This window comes from Phocoena phocoena, chromosome 3 (assembly GCF_963924675.1).
Source record: "Phocoena phocoena chromosome 3, mPhoPho1.1, whole genome shotgun sequence".
Taxonomy (NCBI): Eukaryota; Metazoa; Chordata; class Mammalia; order Artiodactyla; family Phocoenidae; genus Phocoena; species Phocoena phocoena.
The window spans coordinates 125,240,650-125,251,180 of record NC_089221.1 but is presented as its reverse complement, the minus strand read 5'-3'; positions in this window follow the sequence as shown (position 1 = coordinate 125,251,180).

Genomic DNA, 10,531 nt, shown 5'->3' with positions numbered 1-10,531 from the left:
TAACCTGAAATTTAACCTCAGATGCAGAAATAATGAGATTACAAAATTCTGCAAATTTTTCACAGATAAGACTATTTGAAGATTTGGAAAAGGGCAGTTTTATTGTTTTCCTCTTCTGATAGGTTGGGTAGGTGAGGGGAAGAATGAAGAGAGACACCATGAAATAAAGGTTGAAAGAAATGAATTTAAAAATTAGATTTAGTCATCTCTGATGGAAAGTTAAACTCCAAAGTTCCGTACCAAAATGGGAGAATAAATGAATCACTAAGCTATTCTTTCTGTGTGCTTAAGATATATTACTGCTCATGTGAATTTTAAAAAAGGAGAGAAAGCAGAGGGAGCCTAATTCTTCCAGCAGTGAGTATATTCTTTCTAGCTGACCTCTCTATTTAATCTTAAAACTTAGACACCACATAGTTCTAATATGAGCCACTTGTTGGATATATGTATTGGAAACATTTTCTCCTGGTTGGTGGTTTACCTTTTACTCTACTAATGGTATATTTTGATGAATTGACATTCTTAATTTTAATATTGCATGGTTCACCATATTTTTATTTAGACTTAGTGCTTTTTTTTGCCAGTTTAAATAATATTTTCCTACACTAAGTTCATGAAGACATATTTCCCTTCAAAAGATTTTTCGAATTGTTTTTATAAATATCAATTCAAATTAAGATGAGTCAGTATTCATTTTCTCCAACGTGTATATCCCATGGGTATATGAAAGGATGTTCTCTTTCATAATTTTGCAGTGTCTTTTGTTGTTAATCAAATGATCATATATGTATGAGTCTGTTTCTAGACTCTGAATTCCGTCCTAGTGGTCTCTTTGTCTGTCTTTGCAACAATATATTTTCTTTATTATTATTGCTTGAGAATAAGTCTTGTTGTCTGGTAGTGTAAGTCCTTCATCTTTGTTTTTCTTCAAGATTATATTGTCTGCTCTTTATTCCTATTACATTTTCATATAAATTCAAAAATCAAATTGTTATTCTCAAAAAAAAACCTACCTATTTGAGTAAGATTACATTGAATCTACAAAACAATTTAGAGTGAATGTACCTGTTTATAATATTGAACTGTTTAATTGATGAATGGGTATATACTTCCATTTATTTAGAGATTAAAACAAAATATTTCATGAAAGTTTTGTAATATTCAGAATAGATATGATACATGCTTTTTATTAGAGTTTTTCCTTATACATTTGTTATTTTTGATTTTCTGGGAAATATCTTTTAAATGTTTCATCTTCTATTTATTACACACATTTACGTTATAATTTCTTCTTTTTTTATAAATTTATTTATTTATTTATTTTTGGCTGCATTGGGTCTTTGTTGCTGTGCACAGGCTTTCTCTAGTTGTGGCAAGTGGGGGCTACTCTTCATTGCGATGTGTGGGCTTCTCATTGAGGTGGCTTCTCTTGTTGCGGAGCACGGGCTCTAGGTGTACGGGCTTCAGTAGTTGTGGCTCACGGGCTCAGTAGTTGTGGCTCGTGGGCTCAAGAGCACAGGCTCAGTAGTTGTGACACACGGGCTTAGTTGCTCCATGGCATGTGGGATCTTCCTGGATCGGGAATCGAACCATGTTCCCTGCGTTGGCAGGCAGATTCTTAACCACTGCACCACCAGGGAAGTCCCTGATTTCTTCTTCTTTTTGCATATGGACCTTGTATTCAGCAAATTCTCATTTCAAAAGTAGCATGTTCCTGTTTTTATGATATCATTTCCATTGCACTAAATCTATATACTTAGTCATTAAGAGAGAGAGAGGAACAGGAAGAGTTCAGGAAAGATTTTCATCTAATATTAATGACAGTGTGTCTTAGTTTTAATGTTTTGCTTAATTTTATTTTATTTATTTATTTTTTTCATGTTATAAGCCTTTTCATTATGCCAAGTTACAAATGTTACAGCTTGGTTAATTTTATTTTTTAATTAAAATTTACTTTTCTGTATTTTTAAATGCTTCTTGAAGAGTATATATTATTATTTCAAAGCAAAATTACATTGAAATACAGATTTAAATTTTGAATTGAAGAAAACTAACTGCAGTGTAAGTTGTCTCATTTTTTGCATGCTGTCTCAAATAACAATGAACCTCTTTGGCTGCCTACACAGACCCACACTCCAACTAACTCCTAATTTTTGTTTGGAAAATATATGGTTAACAGTTTACTCAGTTCTGACTCTTTGAATTGATTTTCTTCGAGTAAAAAGGATCTAATCAGTAGGGGAAAAAATAAGCCCATAGAATTGTAAGAGTAATGTTTCGTTCATTAGTTAGAAACATTTCTCAACTCTCATCTAATGTGAAACCCGAATAAGAGCTCAGCATGGACTATTTTAGGAGCTCTCACCTTCCTGGGAAGAAGAAAAAAAGAAAAGTAACATCAGAAATTGCTGACATCTCTCTCCATCTCAAGCTTTCTCCCTTAACTGGGTTCAGAAATGGGCATTAATAAGTAAGCAATGAAAGAGGGGCCCTCTTGTTTCTACCTAAGATTTTGCCCCCATTTGTTACTCGCCTGGACATCTATTTAAACTATTTAACCTTTTAAAGTTTAAACCTATTTAAACTTTTTGGACCTTCATTTCTCCTCAAAATCCAGTATATGCTATTATTATCACCATTTTATTTTATTTTAAATTTTACTGAAGTATAGTTGAGTTACAATGTTGTGTTAATTTCTGCTGTACAGCAAAATGATTCAGTTATACATATATATTTCTTTTCCATATTCTTTACCATTATGGATTTTCCCAAGATATTGAATATAGTTCCCTGTGCAGTACAGTAGGGCCTTGTTGTTTATCCATCCTATAGATAGTAATTTGCATCTGCTAATCCCCAAATCCCAATCCATCCTCCCACCATTGACCCCCTTCCTCCTTGGCAACCATAGGTCTGTTCTCTGTGTCTGCGAGTCTGTTTTTGTATCGTAGATATGTTCATTTGTATTGTATTTTAGATTCCACATATAAGTAATATCATATGGTACTTGTTTTTCTCTTTCTGACTTCTCTTAGTATGACAATGTCTAGGTCCATTCATGTTGCTGCAAATGGCCTTATTTCATTCTTTTTTTATGGCTAATATTCCAGTGTGTGTGTGTGTTTGTGTATGTGTGTGTGCACACACACACATATATATACACCACATCATCTTTATCCATTCAACTGTTGATGGACATTTAGGTTGTTTGCATGTCTTGGCTATTGTAAACAGTGCTGCTGTGAACATAGGGGTTCATGTATCTTTTTGAATTATAGTTTTGTCTAGGTATATGTCCAGGAGTGGGATTGCTGTATCATATGATAACTCTAGTTTTTTGAGGAACCTCCATACTGTATTCCATAGTGGTTACACCAATGTACATTCCCACCAACAGTGTAGGAGGGTGCCCTTTTCTCCATACCCTCTCCAACATTTATTATTTGTAGACTTTTTAATGATGGCCATTCTGACCTATGTGAGGTGATACCTTATTGTGGTTTTGATTTGCATTTCTCTAAGAATTAGCGATGTTGAGCATCTTTTCAAGTGCCTATTGCCATCTGTGTGTCTTCTTTGGAGAAATGTCTATTTTAGGGTTTGTGCCCAGTTTTTGACTGGGTTGGTTTTTTTTTGTTATTGAGTTGTATGAGCTGTTTGTATATTTTGGAAATTAATCCCTTGTCAGTTACATCATTTGCAAATATTTTCTCCCTGTCCATAGGTTGTCTTTTCATTTTGTTTATGATTTCCTTTGCTGTGCAAAATCTTATAAGTTTGATTACATCCCATTTGTTTATTTTTGTTTTCACTTCTATTGCCTTGGGAGACTGGCCTAAGAACAGATTGCTACAATTTATGTCAGAGGATGTTTTGCATATGTTCTCTTCTAGGAATTTTATGGTGTCATGTCTTACATTTAGGTCTTTAAACTATTTTGAGGTTATTTTTGTGTGTGGTGTGAGGGAGTGTTCTAATTTCATTGATTTACATGTGGCTGTCCAACTTTCCCAACACCATTTGCTGAAGAGACTGTCTTTTTCCCACTGTATATTCTTGCTTCCTTTGTTGAAGATTGTTCATAGGTGTGTGGGTTTATTTCTGGGCTTTCTGTTCCGTTCCATTGACCCATATGTCTGTTTTTCTGCCATTACCACGCTGTTTTGATTACTGGAGCTTTGTATTATTGTCTGAAGTCTGGGAGGGTTATGCCTCCTACTTTGTTTTTTTTCCTAAAGATTGCTTTGGAAAGTCTGGGTCTTTTATGGTTCTGTATAAACTTTAGGATTATTTGTTCTAGTTCTGTGAAAAGTGTCATGGATAATTTGATAAGGATCACATTAAATGTGTTGATTGTTTTGGGTAGCATGGGCATTTTATAATATTCTTTCAATCCAAGAGCATGGCATATCTTTCCATTTCTTTGAGTCATCTTCAGTGTACTTTATTAATGTTTTGTAGTTCTCAACATATAAATCTTTTACGTCCTTGGTGAAGTTTATCCCTAAATATTTTATTTTTTTTGGATGCGATTTTAAAAGGGATTGTTTACATTTATTTTCTGATATTTCACTGTTAGTGTAAAGAAATGGAACCAATTTCTGTATATTAATCTTGTATCCTGCTTCTTTGCTGAATTTGTTTATCAGTTCTAATAGTCTTTGTGCAGAGTATTTAGGGTTTTCTAAATATAGTATCATGTCATCTGCATATAGTGACAGTTTTACCTCTTCCCTACCAATTTGAATATGTTTTATTTCTTTTTCTTGTCTGGTTGCTGTGGCTAGGCCAGTACAATGCTGAAGAGAAGTGGCAAGAGTGGGCATTCTTGTCTTTTTTCAGAGTTTAGCAGGAAGGCTTTCAGCTTTTCACTGTTGAGTATTATGTTGACTGTGGGTTTGTCATAATTAGCTTTTATTATGTTGAGATATGTTCCCTCAGTACCCACTTTGGTAAGAGTTTGTATCATGAATGGATGTTGAATTTTATCAAATGCTTTTTCTGCATCTATTGAGATGAGCCTGTGGTTTTTGTCTTTTCTTTTGTTGTTGTGGTTTAACACGTTGATTGATTTGCGTATGTTGAATCAGCCTCATGACCCTGGGATGAATCCAACTTGGTTGTGGTGTATGATCTTTTTAATTTGTTGTTGGATTCAATCTTCTAATATTTTGTTGAGAACTTTTGCATCTATATTCATCAAAGATATTGGCCTATAATTTTCTTTTTTGGTAGTGTCTTTGTCTGGTTTTGGTATCAGGGTGATGGTGGCTTCATGGAATGTCTTTGGGAGTGTTCCTTCCTCTTCAGTCTTTTGGAAGAGTTTAAGAAGGATTGGTATAAGTTATTCTTTATATATTTGGTAGAATTTGCCTGTGAAGCCATCTGGCCCTGGACTTTTGTTTGTAGGGATTCTTATTTTTGTTTTTATCACAGATTCTTTTTTGCTTCTAGTGATTGGTCTGTTCTAGTTATCTGTTTCTTCTTGATTCAGTTTGGTGGACTATGTGTTTCTAGAAAGTTGTCCATTTCTTCCAGGTTGTTGAATTTGTTGGCACATAATTGTTCATAGTATTATGGTTTTTTTGGTATTTCTGCAGTATCGGTTGTGATTTCTCTTCTTTCATTTCTTATTTTGTTTATTTGGGTCTTCTGTTTTTTTCCTGGTTATCCTGGCTAGAAGTTTGTCAATTTTGTTTACCCTTTAAAAGAACTAGCTATTGGTTTTATTGATTTTTTTTTTATTTTTTAAAATCTTTATTTTCTTTCTGACCTTTATTTTCTTCTTCCTTTTACTGATTTTAGGTTTTGTTTGTTGTTCTTTTTCTAATTCTTTTAGGTGGTAGGTTAGGTTGTTTATTTGAGATTTTTCTTGTTTCTTAAAGAAGGCCTGTTTCGCTGTGAACTTCCCTCTAAGAAGTGCTTTTTGCTGCATCCTGTATGGCTTGTGGGATCTTAGTTCCCTGACCAGGGATTGAACCTGGGCCATGGCAGTGAAAGTGCTGAGTCCTAACCACTAGACAACTGGGGAATTCCCCATAGATTTTGTGTGGTTGTGTTTTCATTGTCATTTGCCTCAAGGTATTTTTTAATTTCTTCTTTGATTTCCTCATTGACCCATTGGTTTTTTTAGAAGCATATCATTTATTCTCCATGTAATTGTTTATCATTTCTTTTTCTGTGACTGATTTCTAGTTTCATGCCATTCTGGTTGGAAAAGATGCTTGAAATAATTTCTGTACTCTTAAATTTGTTGAGGTTTGTTTTGTGCCCTAATATGTGGTCAGTCCTAGAGAATGTTCCATGTGCACTTGAAAAGAATGTATTCTGCTTTTTTGGGGTGTAATGTCCTGAAAATATCAATTAAGTCTAACTCTTCTATTGTATCATTTAGAATCTCTGTTGCCTTATTAATTTTCTGTCTCCAAGATCTGTCCATTGATGTGAGTGGGAGGGTTAAAGTCTCCTACTATTATTGTATTCCCATCAGTTTCTCCCTTTATGTCTGTTAGTATTTGTTTTATGTATTTGGGTGCATAAGTGGTGATGTGTTATATCCTCTCCTTGTATTGATCCTTTTATCATTATATAGTGTCCTTCTTTATCTTTATAGCGTTTGTTTTAAAGTCTATTTTGTCTGGTATGAGTATTGTGACCCTGCTTTCCTCTCATTTCCGTTTGTATGAAATATCTTTTTCCATGCCCTTACTTTGAATCTATGTGTTTCCTTTGCCCTAAAGTGAGTTTCTTGTAGTCAGCATATTGTAAGATCTTGGTTTTGTTTTGCTTTTTAATCCAGTGTGCTACTCTGTGTCTTTTGATTGGAGCATTTAATCCATTGACATTTAAGGTAATTTTTAATAGACATGTATTTATTGCCATTTTAAACCTATTTTCCCATTGATTTTATATTTTTTTCTTTGTCCCTTTTTGTTTTTTCTTTTGTGGTTTGATGATTTTATTTTGTATTATGCTTGTGTTCTTTTCAGTTTTTGTGAATCTATTGTATATTTTTGATTTGTGGTTACCCTGTCTTTTGAATATATTAATCTCTTCCTATGTCTGCTTGCTTTAGACTGGTAGTTATATAGCCTTAAACACATTCTGGGGAAAAAAATCTACATTTTCTTACTCTCTTCCCCACATTTTATGATTTTGATGTCTTTTATATCTTGATGTTCATCCTTTTGCTTTTCATTGTGGTTATCATCGCTTTCATAGAAATTTTTTGATTTTTAAAAAAAATCTGTGTACTGGCTTATTTGAGTGATATACCTTCCAATTATGATTTTGTCTGTCCTATAGATTCTTACTTCTTTTCTATTTTGAGAAGAACTTTCAATATTTCCTTTAGGATAGGTTTAGTATTGCTGTATTCTTTTAGGTTTTGCATGTTTGGGAAATTCTTTATCTCTCTATTCTAAATAATAATCTTCCTGGGTAGAGTATCCTAGGTTGTAGATTTTTCCCTTTCAGGACCTTGAATGTTCCTTGTCACTCCCTTCTGGCCTGCAACATTTCTGTAGAGAAATCAGCTGATAGTCCTCTGGGGGTTTCCTTTAATTAGCTCTTTGTTTTTCTCTTGTTGCCTTCAGAATCCTCTCTTTGTTAGCTTTTGCCATTGTTATTATAGTATTTCTTGGTATAGTGCTGTTTGGGTTTATCTTGTTTGAGACCCTCTGTGCTTCCTGTACCTGGATATCGGTTTCCTCCTTTGGGTTTGGGAAGTTTTCAGCCATAATTTCCTCAAATACATTTTCAATCCCCTTTTCTCTTTCTTCTCCTTCTGGGATCCCTAGTATGTGTAGATTGGCAAGCTTTATATTATCCCATAGGTCTCTTCTATTGCTTTCATTGTTTTTCATTTGGCTTTCTGCCTGCTATTCTGATTGGGTGATTTCCATTGTTCTATCTTGCAGGTCATTTATTTGTTTTTCTGCATTATTCAGTCTGGTATTCATTGCCTTTAGCTCAGCTTTCATCTCTGCAAATGAGTTCTCTAATTTTTCTTGGTTCCTTTTTATAGTTTCTAGTTCCTTTTTATAGTAATCTGCATTTCTATCAATAGTCCTTCTTAATTCCTTCAGTATTTTCATTATCTCCTGTTTGACTTCGATGTCTGTTAGACTAAAGTGGTCTGTTTCATTGATTGTTCTTTTAGGGGAATTCTCTTGATCTTTTAATTGGGAGTGGTTCCTCTGCTTCTTCATTTTACTTATATTTCTCTGGCTGTATGAGCTTGGGAGAAACCATTATATACTATGGTCTTGGAGGGCTATTTTTATGTGGGAGCATTCCTGTTTAGCCTGTGTGGATTTAATATATTTTGTTGCGAGGGCTATTTTTAGTGTGGATGCCTGTTACCTCTTTCCTCAGTATATGCTGGATGTTATTTCCCTTGATGGGAGGTGTGACTGGTGTTGTGACCAGAGCCTGCACTGGATATTGAGCAGGACCTCCTCTTTGCACTGTGGTTGTCACTGCCCTGTCACGGGCTGGGTCTGTTCCCTCGTTGTTGTAGTAGAGGGCCCCAGATCCATTTCTGAACTGCATTTTTGAGCTGTGTTGGGAGGTAGGTGGGATTGGGGTGCTCCCACTGGGAAAGGAGCTACTGAGTATTCCTCTGCCAGAGCTGTTCACCAGTGAGTGTGTTCTGTTTTTTCACCTGTCACCCATTGTGCAAGCTCCCAAAATACACTGTTGTTGGCACTGCCCTTGGCCCTGCCTCAACCATGGGAATGTCGGCATTCAGCCCTGGTGTCCCTCAGGCATTGCTTTCACAAGGCCACCAGCACAGATCCATTGAAGTCAGGCCCCAAGACTGCTGTAGTCATGCACCTGGACCCTCTGTGGCCTACAGCTGCTAAGGCCAGGTCCATCTTGGTCACAGGAGCACCCATTGTCCACTCGGATGTCTTGCAGGTGCTGAATTTAGAAAGCCAGTGGTGGAGGTGTAACTCTGAGCCTTGCACAGCAGCGGGGAGACACTTTAGCCTTGCTTCCTAGCTTGTGCAGCCCCTGGGGCTTAGTTCTGGTTTCAGCCCTGCCTCTGCATGTGGGCAACCCATTGGCAATTGTTCCTGGAGCCCGCCAAGGTGGCAGTTGGGGTGCAAGAGCCCGCTGAGGTGGCAGCTGGGGAGCGCAGTCTGCTGAGGAGGGAAACCCTAAGACAGTGGCTGGGGCGTGCTCTCCTGGAGCCTTTGGAGGTGGGGGCTGGCGTGTGGATAAAGAGGCTGCTAAGGTGACCCCACCCCCTCCTTTTGCATGCCACTTTGCAATGGCACTTTGCTTCTATGGCAGGCCTGGGCTTTTTCCGCAGAGACTCCCAGATGAGACCATATCACACTCCAGCCCCTTCAGGCTGTCTTTGTGCAGCCAACCGCATTCCTCTCACTGGGTCTGTCCTCTAAACCCCAAGTTTCAGCACCCAGTCCCAACCCATACCAGCAGACGCATGTCTCCGGCTGGGGCGCACAGGGTGGTGGCATGACCATCTGTATAGGTCTCTCTCTGTTCTGCCTGCCACAAACTGTTTATTATGCTCTTCTCTGAGCCTCTGAAGCTGTATTTCTGTCCCAGCTGATCTCCCCACAGGTGAGGGAGTTTCCCAGGGTGCAGGAACCTTTCCTCTTTTTCAGCTCCCTCCCAGGGGTGCAGGTCTTATCCTGCTTCCTCTTTTTTTTTTTTTTTCCCATTCATCCTACTTGGTTACATGGAGATCTTTCTTGTCCTTTCAGGTGTCTGAGGTCTGCTAGTGTTCAGTAGGTGTTTTGTGAGAATTGTTCCATTTGTAGAAGTATTTTTTGATGTGTTTGTGGGAGGAGGTGAGTTCCACGTCCTTCTACTCCGCCATCTTGATTGGAGCCCTGTATTATCACCATTTTAAGGGGTGAGAAATATGTAGCTCATTGAGCATTAGCAACTTGCCTCAAAATCATATTATTGGTATGTTATGAGTTGCTCATAGGTCTAGTCAGTTACTGATTTAAACGGCAGTGCTTTACTGCCACCTTATGGGTAAACGGGGTTTGTTAAAAGTCCTTCAAGAGTTATTATGGTTAAAGTTGGGCATAGAGTGCCTGTAGCAGATGAAAAATGTATCTTATGAGTCATACTAAGATGTTTGTATTATAAGACAAAAAATAGTGCTTTTTAAAACAGATCATATTTAAATCATTATAGAATGGAGGCAGAATTATGTCTGGGAGAAGTGAATGGAGGCTGAGGTAATAATAAGAACATAAAAATAAACCATAAAATGTGATGAAGACTTGGATTAAATACATGTTTATGGGTTTAATTTATACTTAAGATGAAATAAGGAATATATAGAAATTATATATTGAAATTGAGTTTGAGTGAGAAAGGACTCAGAGTAGTGACATTAACTTTCATTAACTCTAAACACATGGAGGAACACATTTAGAAAGGAAAAAATAAAATTTATATTGGATAGATTGATTTTAAAAATTCTGAGCCAGTGAAATTAAGATGTTTACTATCTGATACTAAGAAGATGGGTACAGTCTCA